This window comes from Cavia porcellus, unplaced genomic scaffold (genome assembly GCF_034190915.1).
Source record: "Cavia porcellus strain 051 isolate PalLab524CR breed Dunkin Hartley unplaced genomic scaffold, mCavPor4.1 scaffold_2, whole genome shotgun sequence".
Classification (NCBI taxonomy): Eukaryota; Metazoa; Chordata; class Mammalia; order Rodentia; family Caviidae; genus Cavia; species Cavia porcellus.
In genome coordinates, this window is record NW_026947485.1 from 72,627,383 (window position 1) to 72,645,723 (window position 18,341).

General features: G+C 43.0%; 1 long non-coding RNA gene across 1 annotated transcript in view; it reads right to left on the reverse strand.

The window, feature by feature from the left end:
• Positions 1–4,046: 4,046 nt before the first annotated feature.
• The window catches only part of LOC134474851 (uncharacterized), a 139,400-nt gene continuing 125,105 nt past the window's right edge, over positions 4,047–18,341 (reverse strand). Inside the window, exons 3-5 of the long non-coding RNA XR_010045734.1 lie at positions 8,015–8,270; positions 4,414–4,568; positions 4,047–4,257 (exon numbers count right to left, since the gene is read on the reverse strand). This is a non-coding gene — a long non-coding RNA (uncharacterized LOC134474851). The remainder of the gene's footprint in view (positions 4,258–4,413; positions 4,569–8,014; positions 8,271–18,341) is intronic.

Genomic DNA, 18,341 nt, shown 5'->3' on the forward strand with positions numbered 1-18,341 from the left:
GTGCAATACGTGAATTAGTTAAACTGAGAACTGGCAGTGCTCAGTAAGCAGTAAGAGGCTGCATTAATAGAGAAGAGAAACCAGACATTTGAGATGAAGAGCTGTCCACAGCCATTGCCCACTTGTGTACAGCTTCCCTGTGGCCAGGACTATTGAAGTCTGGCTATCAACCACTCCGGACCCATCCACATCCTCCCCACACCTGACTACTAAAGGAAGCAAGCCACAGAGAGGTCCCACAGCTAAGACAGTGGCAGAGCCTGGCAGAGCCAATCATCTTAACTGCCAAGTCCATATTATCAGTTAAGCCCATCTTCACTATTTTACCTCTCAGATCAGGGATGTTAAGAAATGGATCCAACAAGGCCAAACAGTTGTTAATGCAGTTATGCAGGGAAAAGTGTGTGGAACCCTGAAATGCTGAACTCTACAGTGTAACCTACTATCTCCTGAGGACATGGCTGAAAGAGGGAAGCTATCTCACTTCATAACTGGCTCCATTTACTTGAAGCAGCTTCCTCAAGCCCACATGTTCTAGTGACATTCCCCTTCCTAATGAATGGCGGTCATATTTGTTGATGGTGCAGGCTCTCTCCCTCTGCTTCTTTATGATCTAGGAGCTCTAATAACTGGAACACAATACCACCTACTTACAGTAAACACATGGCCCCTCTTCGTTATTGACAGTCCCTGTTACAGGCTTTCTCTTTGAGTGGCTACCTTAATAAACAAGCAATTACTGGGAAATGAATGGATAAACAATGTACTTCTTGGGAGGGGCTAATAAATCACTGGCTCTACATTCTCAAATTTTTCTTCTACTTTATTACTCCCATTGGCATGTGTCCAGATCTATCTATGCAGGGAAATAATGAATCCATGGATCAATTAGAGAATCAGTAGGCCTGTTTTGACATTCTGCATTAAGCAGGAACTAATTGCCTGATTCCTGATGCCTTTTAAAACACATCTCAGTGATCAATAAGCCTGTGATGATGTTTGAAATAGAAGAACAACTTTGGCTGGGCCATAGGAAGCCATCTGTGTCCCTATCATGTCATGGAGGTTCTGAATTCTTCTAGCCTTATCCTGGGGAGATTTTTCTCTCTTTCCTGAAGCTCTGTGAGGCTTCTTTGGTGACCACAGCCCAATCAATGCCTCTTAGCACACCCTAATACCTAGGGTGGGGCCATTGTCCAGGGAGCCACCAGGGTGGCAGAGTTTGTAAGAAGGAGATAGAAGAGTAGAGACATTCTAGGCCCTCTGCACTGTGCAAAGGCTGTGACAGTGCTGTTCCTAGAGAACTGGGGGCTTTCTCGCACCCAAAAGAAAGCTGCAACTAATAACTGGTGACACTTTTATGGAACATGAGAAAGCATTTTCCAGAACACTCTGAAAAGGCTTTTGGAGCACCACAGAAGGGTGCACAGACTCTGATACCTGTTGGGTCTCCCATCTACTCACCCTGGCCTCACTCTGCTTTAAACTTTCCTCAATCTCAAGCATCCTCAGGGCTTTTGTCCCACCTGAAACATCACAGGGGACAGGCAGTCTGTTCTCCCATCCCATGTCCTGTTTAAGTCCATAAAAGCTACTTGGCCCTAGGGCATTTGTCCCAGACAGATTGCATCTGCCTCCATCACACACTGTGCTCAAAGGTGCCCACATTACTGATATCGGTAATAATGTCATTGTCACTGAAATGCAAGGGAAAGGACAGCACCATCTTGCCCTGCTAAACTATCTTGGAAGGAAGAAGAGATGGAATTTCCCTCCAAGGAGCCATAGACATGGTTCCGCAGAGTCTGAGTGGCACTTGCCAGATGCTCCCAGGACTAAATGCCCCATATTTTAAAACTCAGATGCTTTTTTCATTCACATGCCTGGATAATAAAGTCTAGATGAGAAATTGAAATAAAAGCATAATCCATAAGCAGATTTGCCACTGTAAATAGAGCCATTTTCAACTCTGTCCACCAGTGAGCCATCCCCTGTGGAAAAGCAGAGAGACAATAGTAGCTAAATGTTCCTTTGTCTGACGCCTCTTTGTATAATGACATTTTGGAAAGGAACACAAATTTTTCCTACAAAAGGAGACGATCTCTTTGCTTCTAGGAGAAACAATTTGTGTTTTGTTTTGTTTTGGTTTGGGTTGGGTTGGGTTGGTTTGGTTTGGTTTGGTTTGGTTTGGTTTGGTTTTTGTTCTCAGCACACTGCACGCAATTGCCAGCCCTGCTGTGAGTCCAGCCTAGTGGCATTTACAGTTTCTCTCAGAGTCTTTGCTGTCTGACAACACAAGAGAACTTGGCCATGCCATGGGAGTCACTTTGTAAGCACACCTAAGAGTTCCGAAAGCTACCATGTGTCACCAAGAACCACCAGGGTAGTCCTATGAACACTACATAATTAATCATCCCGGCAACCCTCTGAGATAGGCATTATGGGCTACAACTGAAGAGTGAGGAAACTGGGCTATGAAAGATTAAACAAGCACCCTAAGTCACACAAGCAGAACATAAGAAAGCAAAACTCCTGACCCAAGTTGGTATGACCGCAAATGCCATGACCAAGTCCACCTTGCTGTATGCCGCCGCCATCTCTCGGGGTCTCAGGAGGAGGGCCCCCACATGGAGATGCCAAATGAAGATCCAGATTTCAGTATGTACCTTGGCCACCTTGCACCCAACACCTTCCTAGGACAGAGCCTGCAGCAGACAGGAAGGGGAGGTTCTATTGCTGGGAACTGGTTGTCTCAGAATGTGCTACATCCACCTCACATGCCTTCCTTGGCACTGCCACAGCCCAGGACAGGGCTGGCTGCAAGGTTCACACATTCTTCCTAACACTTCCCCCAGAGCAGACACCCAGTGCTCATTGCCATGCAATTTCTCTGGGTCCTGCCTTCAGGGACCCTAAGACCTGCTACTAATGAAGAAAATAGCTCACGTCTCCCCAGCTGTCTTCAAAACAAGGGTACATGCTCATTTAATAAACACACTCCTAATAAAAATTCTGTTTGTTTAATGAAGCATATCAATGATTTCAGTGGAAAATGTTCTCTTAATATGTGTTTAAGAACTATGAGACACAGCACACATTCATCCAGCCTCATGGAAATAAAGGATGGTCAGAACTACTCAGGCCTCATTTCATTCAAGAATGTCTTGTGGTTTCAAGACCATAGCTTTTTAAACCAGAGGGCAGAACAAGCCAGCAAGTGTTTATTGAAGTCTAGCTGTTCTAGCCATCCTGGGATTTAAAACAAGGCCAAAAATGTCAAAGTAAAAACACAGAATTGTATTTAACTAAGTGCAGAATTATGTGATGCCAGCTGTCAATACACAGAATAAGGCCATAGGGAAGTGTGATTTATCTCATTTGTTGGCAAAAGAACATCAAGAAGTGAGCCTTTTTCACAAGCATCACAGACCTGTACCTATCCCATCCTCCCACCCCACACCGTCTCAGTACTAAGGATGGAACACAGGATTTTCACATTGAGTAACATCCTCATGATTTTTTTTATTGTGTATTCTAAGTCATGGTCTTGCTAAGTTGCTAAGTTACCCGGGCTGGGTTTGAACTGCCTCAACCTCCAAGTGCTGGGCTTACAGAAATGTCTAACTCCCTTTCTTAATGTAATATACCAAGATACCAATAGTACAAATGCTGTGAAACAAGTGTTATTCATACAGAGGCAGTCTCTCTTAAAACTGTCCTGACTTAATTTCCTTTCCAACGAAAAATAGAGAGTAGTAGGAATTTAAACTGATCTATTGCAAGATGAACAGTGATGAAACTCATGACTGTGATATGTTTATACAGAACTACCGGGAGGCTTTGGACAATTAGACTGAAAATTCCCTATCATAAATGCTTACTTTTGTTTCCAACCCTAGAATCAACACTCTTTACAAGGAACCTGAGCTAAGCGTTATGGCCAACCTTGACTTATTAGCTAAACAGAAAAAATCGGAGAGACAAAATTGAATATTTCATTTTAAAATTCATACAAAAAGAAAGCAGAACACTTCAAAAGTCTGGGTTTACATTTTAATTAAGCTTCATAATAAAATATGGAGACCTAGAGCAACTTCTAAAGGGGAATGTGATCTCTCAGTTGAAAAGACCTATTATAGCAATCGGCCCAACAGAGGGAAAAGTAGAAACAAATCCAAAGTTACTTCTGCATCACCCGCTGACTGATCAGTTCTAGAGGCTGAATTCATTTTCCCATTCAAATGAAGACTGGAATTTCTATAGGTTGAAAACACAGAAACAAAAAACTTTTTGTGCTATCTTAATTTCAACTTAAACATACAGCATTTGTTAACACTTCTGGCCCCACGCCTAAGCCTTAAATTTAACCTTAAACCCTTATTCATATTTTCTATCCTCTTTCCCAGCTTTCACCTAATGATTTGAGAGGCGGCAGGTGCCTGGCAGCCAGGCTCGCAGCAGCGGGAGCCAGCTGAGCAGCAGCCGGAGTCTCCTGCACTTGCGGGCTGAATGTGCTTTCAGCAGCGCCTGCTGCCTTCCGTGGGGCTCTGGCCTGGGCCTCTCAGGACCTGGAACAGAGAAGCAGAAAAAGCGTAAACTGCAAGCTTATGTTTGCAGGAAAAGTCATGTCCTTACAGCAAAAGGGAGGTCCTATCTATCTGTCTCAGAACCCGTATTCTAAAGGGCAGGGGGCAACCCACTAAGTGATAGTAGGATTCCACTCACTGGTGTGTCCCTCCTGGGAGGGAAGGGGGCAACTCAGAGGGTCACGTGGGTTACTATTTCTGTGAGGCAAACCCACCTCCCCCAGTTTTTATCAGTGTGCTTTGTGATGCACAGTAAAGGCATCACCGCTGGGCCTTGGCCCGTGCACTTACTGCACCTTGGTCTTCCTTACCCCCCGCCCCCTTCCCTCCTGCCTCCCCTGGTCTCCAGGTCCTTCCCATCTCCACAAAGTCCACTGTTTACCTCCATCTTTCCTTCAGTTTTCTCATTAAATTATTTATTCTTTGGGTTTCTCATCTCTGCTTTACTTCACTTAGCATTATGGTCTCAGAGTGCATCCATTTTCTTACGAAGGACTGGAATTTATTTTTCTGTGTGGGACTGACTAGTACTACACTGTCATTATCCACTCATTTGCCGGTGTTCACACCCAGGCCACACCCAGGACTTAGCTGTTATGAGTTGTGCTGCTGTAAACATAGATGTGCTTGTGTCACTATAATATAAAGTCTTTAGCCTTTGGAGAAGATATCTAGAAGGAAAATAGCTGGGTCAAATGAAATTTCTATTTTATTTTTAGTTTTCTAAGGAATCCCCAAATTGATTTCCACCATAGTTATGCTACCTCACATTCCTACCAAAGATGTAGAAAAGTCCCATTTTCCCTACAAACTATCCAGCAACTGTTTTTCTGGGACTTTTGTTTGTTTGTTTGCTTGTGTGAGTTCTTGATGATAATTATTTATTCTAGTAAGACTGTTAGTGTCATTTTGATTTATATTTCTCTAATAACCCAAAGTTGCTGGAACATTTTTTACATGTACCTATTGGATATTTGTACTTTTTCTTTTGTGAAATATCTATTCATTTTAATTTCCCAGTTTGTATTTTGAGGATGTCTAATTTTTTTTTTTACCTTTTTATATATTCTGGATATTATTCCTCTGCCTGAGGAGTAGCTGGCAAAAATTTTCCCATTCTGAGGTTCTGTTCAGCAAGTCTTTACCTATGTCTATGTTTTCAAGGGTTTCTCCTACTTAGTCTCCCAGCAAATTCAGTGTTTCCATTTTTATACCTTAGTCTTTTGTTCATTTTGATCTGACTTCAGTACAGAGTGAGAGACATGGATCTATATTCATCCTTTTGTATGTGGACAGCCAGCTTTCCCAGCAACATTTGTTTAAAGAGATTATTTTTTTCCACTGTATGTTTTCACTGTATGTCTGTCAAAGCTCAGATGGCTGAAGGTGCCTGGGGCTGCTTGGGCACCCTCACATCTGTTTCTGTGCGTCATGCTGTTTGTATCGCCGTATCAGCTTTGTAATATAATTTGAAGTCTGATATTGCGATGCCTCCTCTGTGTGTTCTTGCTCAGGATTGCTTGGGATATTCTGGGCCTTTTCTGGTTCCATATAAATTTTAGGGTTTTTTCCTAGTTCTGTGAAGAATACTGTTGGTATTTCGACTGATATCACATTAAATCTATTTATCACGTTTGGTAAAATAACCATTTTAACAGCATTGGTTCTGCCTACCCAGGAACAGCGGATGTCTTTTTAATCTTGTTGTCCTCATTAACCTATTATAGAATGCTGTAGTCTTTCTTATAGAAGCCTTTCATTTCCCTGGCTAGATTAATTCCTAGGCATTTGATGTTTTTTATGAAGCTGTTGTGAAGGGGATTGGTTTCCTGATTTCCTTCTAGCTGTGTTCATTGTTGGAGTACAGGAATGTTGTTGTGTATTGCTTTTACATGCTGCTAATTGTTTATTTATTCTGTATGCCTTTTAGTAGAGATTTTTGGGGGTCTTCTATGTAAATGATTATGTTATCTGTAAATAGGGATAGTTTGACTCCTTCCTTCTTTATATATCACCATTATTTCTTTCTCTTACTTGATTTTTCTGGCTAAAGATTTGAGCACTATATTGAACAGGACCCCACCCCAAGTTTACTGAATTAAAACGGTCATTCTGTTTTGCTTCTGACTATTGGGAGTTGCTGAGGTAGCCATTCTTCCTTTGGCTTCTCATGTGGCTGCAATAAGGTGAAGGCTGGGGCTCTGAGCATCCAAACATTCCACTGTGTGAACATCCCAGATGCCTCAGCACATGGCTAGCATGTGAGCCTAGCTGCTGGCCTGGCGCCCAGCTGGGCTGGCAATCTGGAACAATTACATGTATCTCTCTCCTGCCGTGGTCTCGGGGCACATAGATCTCCTCCAGCTAGTTTTCTATGCCTGAGTGTCCCAGGAGAACCAAGCAGAAGCTGCATCACCTTTTGCGACTTCACTCTGGGTCTTAGGTTGCATCATGGCTACCAAAGACTGTTGGTTTCCAGAGAGCCACAGGGTCAGCCTGGGTTCAAGGGAGGGGAAACAGATGCCATCTTTCAGTGGCATAGGCAAGGTCACACTGTAAAACAGTATGCAAGATGGGGAGCCTTCCATCTTTGGAAGACACAATCATGCTGCTTGCTTCCTAGGGTTCAAGCCCTCTCTGAGGATGCAAGTGGACATGTACTTCTAAAAGAATCAGAGGTGGGAGATTAGTGCCCAGCAAGAGTCCCAGTGTGGAGAATTTGGAAACTTTAGGGACACCTCCTTTCTGAGTTTCTCTCTTCTCTATGAAGGCACTGTCAAGGGAAAGAATTGCCCAAGAACTCGAGGATCTTTTTGCTCTTTTTACCTGAAGAATATTTCTCCCTTCTCTCAAAAAAACACATCATATTTTGTTTCATAATCAAACTTTTGAGAACAAAAACCAAGAAAGGAATCATTCTAATGAAATGTATCTTCCCATCCAACATCTTCCTGAGAGCTAGGAATACCACAGGCTTGTTGCTTGAGATCCATAAAGAGCATTACTTAGTACAGATCTAAGAGGGAAACTGGAGAGAAAAACAAGATTGCCTCTGTCCCTGCACAGTCCTGCCTTAACAGATCAAAGAGGGAAAATGGAATCACAGATTCTGGGAAATGCTCCTTGAATACTTCAGAAAAATAAAAAAGAAACTTTATTCCTGAGGCAAAGTATAAAAGACAAAGAGAGACAAATAGCCTCTTAATTTCTATCTGTGTTGTGTTGCAATAGCAAAATACCTGAAACTGGGTACTATATTAAGAAAGGAGGTTTATTTAACTCATGGTTCTGGAAAGTAACAAAGACCAATGAGGGATTAGACTTATTCTTTTTATATCAACCCCTCCTCTTGTAGTAAGAAGCACACTTCTAATAGATCCCATTCAAGCTTTTCACTCAGAATCTAATCACCACACTCCAGACTCCACCTTTTAAAATCTCTTCATCTTTCAGCATCATTTCTTAGGGCACCAAATTCATGATGTGTGAATAGGTAGGGAAGAGATCATCTCCAGACCACAACAGGAGGGCTTCCCCACTTGGCATCTCAGAGGCCTCAGGGTTAAGTGAACAGCTCAGCAGCTCCCGGGATGAGTGCTCAGCTCAGTGGAAGGTGCCACTGGCAGCAGCATGTGGAGGCTGGGAGCGCTGCTTGGCTTAGCATCCGAGGGGCTCTGGTCAGCTCTGCAGCAACAAAGACATTTTGGAACAAAATGTAAATGGTGACAAATCTTGGAATTTGCCATGCAAAACCTCAGAAATTTCTGGGAACTTCTCCAAAGTGTCAGGGGTAAATATCTCTTCTAAATCAGCCTTTCCGTGGTCTCCAAGAACAGACATGGGAGACCCCCTATGACCTGTGCCTTCAGTTTCTCTGGGACTCTACCATATACAACGAATCTTCAGTGTTCAAGAATCCTTTCCTAATTCAAGCCAAGCCAAACCACCACCTCTCCATTCTGCCCCTTCACTATCTACCATGGCTGCAGTTTCCTAATTTCCCTCCTTCCTAAAACCCCAATGCCAGGTGATAACTATTGCTTGTCTGAGTTGCTTGCAAGATTGTGTATTCATGAAGCAAAACCTCTCAGATGTCCCTAGCGAGGCACTGAAATGCCTCAGTTATAGCTAATCATCTAATCTCCCTTCTCTCCATCGTTCTTCCTGTCTAGACACAGCTCCTCTTCCTGACTGCCACCTCCCTTCACGTGTCTTGGGCTGTCTCTCCCTCCAGCTCGGCCTGTTTCTATGTGACACCCTGGACTCCGGCAGATTGGTCCAAGTGTAGAAATAAGATAATGCCCCAAAGCCTATGTGAGAATGGGTGAGAAGAGCTCGATGCCAACGAGGGCTCCCTTGGCCTGGGAGGGAGTGAGAAATAAACAACTGACTTGAAAAGTTTCATTAGCTATTTCATACTATTTCAATTTGTTTTAGTGAATTATCTTTCTTAGAACACCAAATGGTCCTCTAATGGCCTGAAAGATTTGAAACACTTCCAAAGCATTAACAATCTTCTGTACTAAGTCTCTGGGAGGTCTGGATTTCAGACCTTATGTTGGCCAATAGCCAGAGGATACCAACTTAGACTGCACAAACTCTGCAGTGATTTTAACAGGTTTTTAGTCTCAGAGGCCAAGATGTGGTTTCTGTCCACACTGTAAATTCCCGTCCTTCTTGCACACATAGCAAATCTACTGTGCATATACAGGAAATTCTCCCAGATGTGCCTTTTCATTGTGTGCTTTTTCACTTCCTTTGGTTCACTATGTGCTCTTTCAGCTCTATTAAATGATGTCATCACCTTCTCTTAGATTGCCTTCAAGACTTGTGTATGGCACCCACTTGGAAAGAAGTGATGGAAAAAGAAACAGTCTTTGCATTCTGCATGACAGGATGATGAGGTAACATTTTTAAATATTAGTTCGTATTTCTTCCTCATTCCGCCCCATCAAATCCTTCCAGCTGTACCCTGAGGAATTCTTGCCTTCTTGTAACTAAACAGTGAGGAAGCACTGCTGGGAAAGCACAAATGATGATCAAGCAAGGGCAGGTAGAGTCCAGAACTAGTTGTTCCCTCACATAGGATATAAAAGCATCAAAGATGAATGAAAAGAGAGGAAAGGTAGTCAAAACTAGACATGAGAATCAGAGAGACGTGGGTCGTGAAAGAAAATAATTTTCTGGAGCTTTCCATTCTGGTCATCCTGCTGTCCACATTGGGTGACTCTTGGAGGTGAAGCATGGCATGGATCTAAGAATCCCCGCCTAGGTATTTCCCTCCTCCACTCGGTGAGTACGACTCTGGGGATGAAGATAGGGACCTGCTGGACAGAGCTACTGCCTCACTCAGTCTTGCAAGGAACCAATCTGAAGACCCCCAGCAGAGCTGAGACCAAGAGAAAGCACTTCCTTTCAACATTAACAAATCCACAAGTGGAGACGCCTGCCTACTTCCAGATCTTTGTGGGAATTTACAGCTGATTATTAATTTTTCCCTTCTGTCATCTCCTTCTTTCTTCTTCTTTGCTATCTCCTTCTTTCTTCCTCTACTTGCTCCCCCAACACACACACACACACAAATTCAAACTCACACAAAATTCTGAGAACAAATAATCCTCAGTTTTCTTGATCTAGTTTCCTTCAGTCATATTAAGTTCTCAGTCATATCTGTGGATGAAATACAATATGCATTCCTACTACAAATGACACTCCACTTGTCATAAAGATACAGCCTGCCAAGCCCATCATAAGTTGAAAATGTGGTCAGTTGGAAATGCAATTCCCCCAGCCTACCATCCATCCCTGCTCAGTAAAATAGAATGCCGTAGAGCTCTTTCTTTCTCCTTGTGAAGGTGTGGCTGGCTGGAACTACAAAGCAATGTTGCTGCACAGCCTCATAAGAAGGTGGCATAGGGCCTATCAGCAGCCCCAGAAAAGGTCTAAATTCAAAGTACAGTTTCCATTAAATATGCATTGATTTTGTACCTTTGTGAAGTTAAAAAAAAAATCTAAGTATAACATTGTAAGCCAGGAACTATCTGGATATACTGTGTTGGTCACATTTCTGTTTTTATAGCATAATAGAAGAACCTTATAAAGTGAGAAGATTCATTTTGGCTCATGGCTTCAGGGGTTTCCACCTATGGGCTGTTGGTCCTGCTGCTCTTGGGACTGTGGAGGGGAGCCCACCACAGCAGGGAGCACACGGGAGAGCAAGAGCCTGCAGCACGTGGCAAGGAAGTGAGCGAGGAAGAAGAGACAGCGCTCACAGTCCTCTGTGTGTTCACACCCCAAAGACCCAAAACTTCCTGCGAGGCTCCACCCTGCCAGTAGTGCCACGGGTTGGAGAACAAGTTTCCAAGGGCATTCAAGATGCAAAAATGATAAATATCTGTTAACTTTCATTAAAAGATTATGATTTCCTTCATAAAATATTCCTCACTCTAAAATGGTTGTTCATTGAAGGGAAGTCCTTTATGTTTGGTGTGATATGGTACTAGGGATTTGATTCACAACCTTCACATTGAGCTACATCCTCAGCCTCTTTGTTTGTTTGTTTGTTTGTTTTGAGATGGGGTCTCACTAATTCACTAAGTTGCCCAGTCTGGGCTTGAACTTGCAGTCCTCCTGTCTCCCAGAGTGTTGAGATTATGGGTACGTGTACCACATGCACCGATAAGGATTCTAAAGGTATTTTTTAATTTTTTTTGAATGGATAAAGTGGTCAGGGAAATAATGAGCTGCATTTGAATTTTCTGTTGCCATCAGCTGGTGCCATATAACACAACCACAGAGAATCTACCCTCCGGTCTGAGTCTCACACTTAACACCTCACAGACATAACAAAAGACTCAAACACAGTTAAGGTACACAAGTGGAACAGACTTGACACTGATGTGATTATCGAGAGTCGTGGCCTGGAAGTCCTAGCCCAGCCACCATTAATGTTGTGATAGTCTAGTTATTTACCAAACTTCCCTACTTCTCACTTTCCCCCTCTTTAAAATGAAGACAAAGCAGTGGGTCTTTCTGGCGTGCTTTCATTACCTGTGAGGCTGAAATTCTCTTTTGTTTCATCCTTTAGTAATCCTAGGTAGAGTTTTGGGCAGCCGTTTGTTTTGATGTGAATTTCATTTACCCAAACTCTGAGAAAACCTTTGGTTCTGGTGCTGGTCTGAGGTGGCAGGGCTCCTCGTCTGCCCTTCACCTGTCCAGCTCTGTCTGAGATGCCCCATTGTCCCTTCCCCAGTCCTGTTGGCTCCTCTTTTCCTTCTCTCTCCCTTCTCCCATCAGCTGAGCTCCCTCCAGGAGCTCCTCCTGCCTGTGGCCCAGCCCCCAGTGAAAGCTTCCAAGCTTCCGCAGCTGCTCTGAGTCCTTTGCCCTGCCTCCCAGGGAACACCTGCTAGCCAAGCGGGTAGTCTCCTGCTCTTACACCTGTCACGCCATATACACACCCGCTCACACACACATGCAACAATCCCACTCACTTCTGTGACTTTCTACCCCTTGGAAGCCAGTAGTTCATAATTCTTGTGGTTCTGTGTTTGACGCCATCTGGTTGTATTTTGAGATTCCCGGAAACAGTTTGTTTCCAGTTGTGTTAATGTGATCAGAAATGGGAGGCAGTGATTTTGCTGTTGAGTTCTTCTATCTCAGATTGTTGGAAAATTTGAGAAGTTCCAAAAACTATGCTGCTGCTGGCCTCTCAGTTTTACAGTGACATCAAGAGTGTTTTGGAGCACAGGTGATATTGTCATATGTTTTCATGTTTTTATATCTGCATGTTTCTGTGTTACTGTTCCTTCCATATTCTAAAAGCAGAGGTCAATAAAGTGGGGAAAAGATATAGTTAGTGCCTTTTCCAAAATAAATGAACTCTGATTTTCATAGACCAGACAGACGAGGTTGCACAATGAAGTTGCTTATCAAATAGGGTAGTATATCAAATAGGGTAGTATAACCATCTTCCTTTGTAACAGCACAGGAAATGAGGGAGACTTCTGCACTTCTCCAAGCAGCTCACTTAGCAGATGGGCTTCACAGCCAGCAGTATTTAGCACGGACAAATCCTACCTACCTCTCTGTAGCGGGCTCTGCATTCCTCACCACATTGCATACAAAGCTGCCTCAAGAATGGAGCAGAGGGAAGAAAGGTCTTTATCTTTGCAGATCCTAAGGAATAGTTCAAAAGAAACATCAACTAAGAATTTAAACCTTTAAAGAGAGTCTCCAGGGGGTCCGGATTTCATCACTGCTGTTCTGAGCCTTCTCCCCTGCCCCTGTGGATATCTAACCTTCCAGAAAGCCTCACACCCTCCTCATAAAGACTAGCCTCTTGCCCATAAAGAGCCGCCTCGCTCTCCTCGATGGGGTCATAGTCACACTACACTGACTCCTGAGGGAGCCACAGGACAAGGGCTACCTTCTGTCTCTGCAGGTGCGTGCTCCCTGTTATACTTTTTACAAGGTCTCCCCACCAACATGAGCCCCACGGTGAGTGCTCTGTTCTATTGTCTCAGAGGTAACTGCTGAGTCTGTCAGACCAGGACTCACATGTAGAAACATACTGCCTCTACCAGCAGTTATGAATTCTTATTCAAATGACTCACACCAGAAAAAAGAACACAAGCACTGTCCTGCCACACCCGACTCACCAGACTGCCTGGCTGCACCAGTGACACCACCTTGCATCACCACACTGAGGACGCACGGCTGCTCTGGCTGCCTTACCACTGTCACCCTCTACACACTTCCAGACCCACTGGCCCTCAAAACTGCCATCATGAAGAGTGATGTCTCATGAGGTCATTTGCTTAGCTAACCAAGATTCGTTGTTGAAACTGCTCTTTTAAGATTATAATTACAGGCCTGGGAATTTAGCTCAGCAGTGCAGCGCCTGCCACAAACACAAGTTCCTGGGACAAACATAATCCCTGGGACAAAAAAAAAAGAATATAATCACATTCTCAGGCATCCAGTTATATTCAGTGATACATTATTAGATCATACCACCTTCTCAATGAGCTGGGACAACTTGCCTTCCAAAAATACTCAAGGTACAGGGCAAAGTGAGAAAATATTTTCGTTCTTATACTGGAGAAACACCCCAAAGTCACCAGGTTTCCCCACCAACTGGATGCCTGAGTTCAGTGGATCTTTTTAAGGACACCATCTGAGCAAGGACAAATGGATAGCCACTAAAGTTCTAGCTACTAATATGCTAAATGTTAGTCTAACTTGGGATCTTAAGTCCTCAGTCCCACCACCTAATGCCAGGTGTCCCCTTTGTTCCCCCATGCCTCTTCATGCAGTGAGTCATTAAGATAACACCTATAGTTCTATTCTAGACCCACAAACTCCCTCGGCAGAGGTTTTCTTGCCAGAAGATAGCTACAGAAAAAATATGTAGACAACCCAAAGGTGACTGTCTTAGTCCATAGTGTGCTGCTATAACAAAATATGCGAGACTGGATTAGTAATAAAGAAAAGATGCTTGTTTTGGCTCATACTTCTAGAGGCTAGGAAAGCAGCAGTATCTGCTCAGTTTTAGTGAAAGCCATGCATGCACTGTTTCATGGATGTCAGAAAACTCAAAGGGGAAGCAAGAGAATGTGGAAGAAAGGGGACAAGAGGGCTGACCTACTTTATAAACATGAGCTGTCATGGTAACACACCCACTCTCAGGGGAGCCACATTAACTCTTTCGTAGGGGTGGATATCTCTTGATCTAATTACCTCTTAAATGTCTCACCCCTCTTACACTATTATACTTATGCCCAGGTCTCCCACACATGAATTTTGGAGGATAAGTCACATTCGAGCTATAACAAGAACAAAGATAATTTTGTTTGCATGAAACTTTCATACAGATAGCATGAAAAACTGAGAAAAGGTTTGTGTTTGGAATCAAAGAGATCAGAGTTTAAATTCTGGCTTTGCCAGTTAAGGGTTGTATAATCTCAGACTTAAGTTCACTGATCCTTTAGAGAACACCATAAAATAAAGGTGACACTGATGATAACACATATATCAAAAAATGTGAGCTTTAAATGATGTTGCATCTGTAACAAACTTGTATTTGTGCACAGGTAGTGGAACAGATATGAATTTGCCTCCTAACACTGCACTGTATGACGTATTAGTAAGGGTTCTCCAGAGGAAGAGTCAACAAAATAAAAAAAATAAGAGGGCATTTGTTAATTGTCCCACATGATCTGATGCTGAATAGTTCCACAACTGCCATCATCAGACTGAAGAGTTAGGGAAACCAGAAGCCAAAGCCTTAGAACAAGACAGAAAGAGACCGGTGATATATATGCAGACCAAGGGGAGAACCTGGAAGCCCCCGGGAGCTGCTAATCTAAGTCCACACCAAAAGCTAACGAATCTGGGTGTGATGGCCATGGACAATAACAACAACAAAAACCCAGCCACTCAAAGTGCTCAGGAGTCCGCTGTCAGAGCTGCCCTCCTTGTGTTCCAGCCAATCCCCAGCCTGTTGAACAAAGCTGCCCTCATCTGGTGCAGATCTTCCCCACTCAGCTTGCTGACCCACGTGCCAGTCTTAGCTTACAGTGTGCTCACCTGACCAATTACCTGGACCTCTTTCAATCTAGTCAAGTCTACAACCAAGTTAACGTCACGTAAGAAATTTCCTGTGAGCTTCAATTTCAGAATCTATTTGTCTGGCTCCCTAAGTCCTTACCTGCCACAGGTAGAGTAATTTACTCAAGTTCTATTTGAAGCAACTGTAGACTGAACCAACCTAATGGAAAGATAATAACTATGGTCCCAGATTAATGAGAATTAGCCTGGATTACTATTCTATGAACTAGAGTGTTTATGGAAATGTGGGTAAAAAAATGGCAGAAGAAAGAGGAAAAAAGTGGTTCCCATAGGAAGAACAATGGCATAGTGGTAATCAAGTAAGACAGAAAAAGTTTTTAAATTGTTATGGCTTTTAAACTATGTGTATATATTCACAAAATTAACTAGGAAGAAAAAGTCTTGTGTTAGTTTCCATATGCACAAAGATTTCTTTATATCTGTATAATTTAGATTCAGAGAAGAAAATTTGAAACTTGTTTGAAACCTCTCTACGTTTCTTTACACAAAACATTTTGGATTTAAGCAGACATACGAAACCATTTAAGGCCATGATATATAAAGATGACTCATGACTTTCTGACACTACTACATTTTCTTAAGTGATACCCAACATTTCTCACATCCCTGTCCAGATTCTGGGTCTCCTGGGCCACTCCTGAGCCATTAGGGTATTTGGCTTGGTCTCCTTATCTATGATGTCAGACAAGGTTTCTTCCATTATCTGGCATTTTCATCCCTGCAGTTGGCTGTCAAAAAGGAGATCAGATGGATTTTCTGAAACCACTTTCAGGTTAAAGGGGCTGTGAGCTAAGCAGAAGACGAAATTTGGAATCAAGTTCATGCTTGTGTTACTTTGTCACAGTTATTCTGTGCACAGTTAGTGTGCTTATGCAAGCCCACATCCTTCCCCTCCCATCTCCTAGACCAACAGTACCTATTTCAGGACCTAGTGTAAGCCACTCCTGAGCTCCAGAAAACACTCAAAAAGTGGAGACAACACAACTTTGGGATCTGCAGATGGCTCATAAACCATAAACTGAGTCCTCAACACAGAACAAAGAATGCACAGAAGTAAACAGCTCGAGGTTAGATGTTTCCGGACTTTATAAGAACAAACAACTGCCACAATGAGGGCTACATTTGATACTAACATTTCTTTATTGATATCATATTGAGGATTTTGAAAACTTTCAGTATTTACAACATCAGAATTACTGAAATTCGTCCTTCTAAATAATTCAAAAGAAAAAGTTTAGTTTTCTTTTTTACATTGAGTTACACAATTTCAAATGTTAGCTCTTTATTCAAAAATTACTCTGAAAATGAGATTTATGAAGCATATGGTTTATTTTAGAGTAGGCTCAAATGTTTTAAAACAGTCACGCGAATATTGCATTTTTTAATAAAGTATGTTTCTCTTTAAAAACTTGTAAACCATGTTTTTCAATCAGGTTTCCTTAGAAGAAAAATATTTTGTTGCTACAGTAAATCTCATCCTGAAGCAATTCTTTCCTTTCAGGTTTGCACTGAGCACCCAGATCTACGTAATAAAACCTTCCACACCAGACGGAAAAGAGCCCCTGGCCCTCTGAGGTCTCCCTTTTCTCATGGAGTCTCGCTCCAGACTTCCCCAGGGCATCTCTCTTGTGATTTGTCCAACCTCACACTAATTCAAGAAGTGACAGATCCCTGGCTTCCTTTAGAGAAGACCCTATAACTTTTCATCATCGCAATTAAGCTTAACTTTCCCCTAAAATTCCCCCTTTCCTCATCAGGCTTACCTCCATTGAGGGGAGGTGTCATACACAGTATATCTTTGCCTGGCAGAGACATCTTCAGCTCTTTTAAATGGCTTCTCTTAGTTCATTTGTGAGGCCTTTAGCTCCAGTGTACCCATACGAGACAGGGTCCCCTCTAAATTTGCCTGCATCAAATTATTGTATTGGTTTTGGGAAGAAATTAAAATTACTTTTCACTGCCTCAGTGCACTCGAATGCAGACACAAGCCTCTTTCCCTTGGGGCATCACCACGCGTTCTTCTCAGGATCCCCAGGATTCTTAATATTTCTAATCTTTTTTAACAGTGGAAAAGGAAGTCATGCACTAAACAAATATTCTTTGAGTGGTGAATATATTCCAAACAATGATCTCACGGCCAGAGATACAGCTTAATGGGAAAGAAATGCCTGCCCTCAGAAGCTGACTGTCTAGCATGAGAAGCAGCGATACAGGATGCAGGGAGAGGGCTATGAGCAAAGGCAGCCTGGGGAAGGGCCCACGGCAGGGGGCCACTTTAGAAAGGGCTGGTGGGGAGTGCTCTGCAGGGCTATCTCAACAAAGACCTGGTGAAACAGAAAAGGAAAGCCAAGAAACGTGAGGAGGTAAGATGTGGAGACTGGCAGATCTGGGTCACTTAAAACCCAAGCTAAAATTTTCCTTTTGAGCAAAGGAAAACATCTAATTTTCTACAAAATTTGTTTTCTTCTTCCACAGTAGTGTCTGCTTGTAAGTCTTAGGCACCGTACAACCCTATCCATCAGACTGTCATAGAAATGTCAATCTGGGAAAGAATCTTAGAAGTTATTTCTGGGAGCAGCACCTGCATGATATATCACCACTGAAGACTTTGTGGAATATAAAATTTAATAATACAGCAACTTCACACCCTTTCAAATCTGCTGAGCCCTTCTGTCACACTGACTTGGGCTTTGGTGTGGCTGTCATCCTATGACAGACAGCCTTGGTGTCGTCCGACGCTGAAGCATTCAAGATGCCATCTTCACTCCAGTGTCCAGAACCCCAGTCCCCTTCCTCAGGGCTTCCCTTTCCCTGTTGCCCCTCATCGTTCAGGACCCTTTCGTATGGTTTGCTCTCCACTCTCCGGCAGCATAGTCCATGCCTCCCCTGCTTACTGGCTTCCCAAGACGTTTGGTTCAGGCCTTCTTAGGCAGCATCATTTATCTCACATTCCTTTGTTCAAATGGAGGTGCAGCTCACATAACAATGAGGGTTAGGCTGTCTTGGGAGACAAGCTACCACCTACAGAGGTCTTGTGTGACTTGTGCAAGTCATCCATTTAGTTAATGGCTAAAATAGAACTCAGTGAATCAGCTTTCTTTGCTCTGTTTTCTTTTTACACCTGCA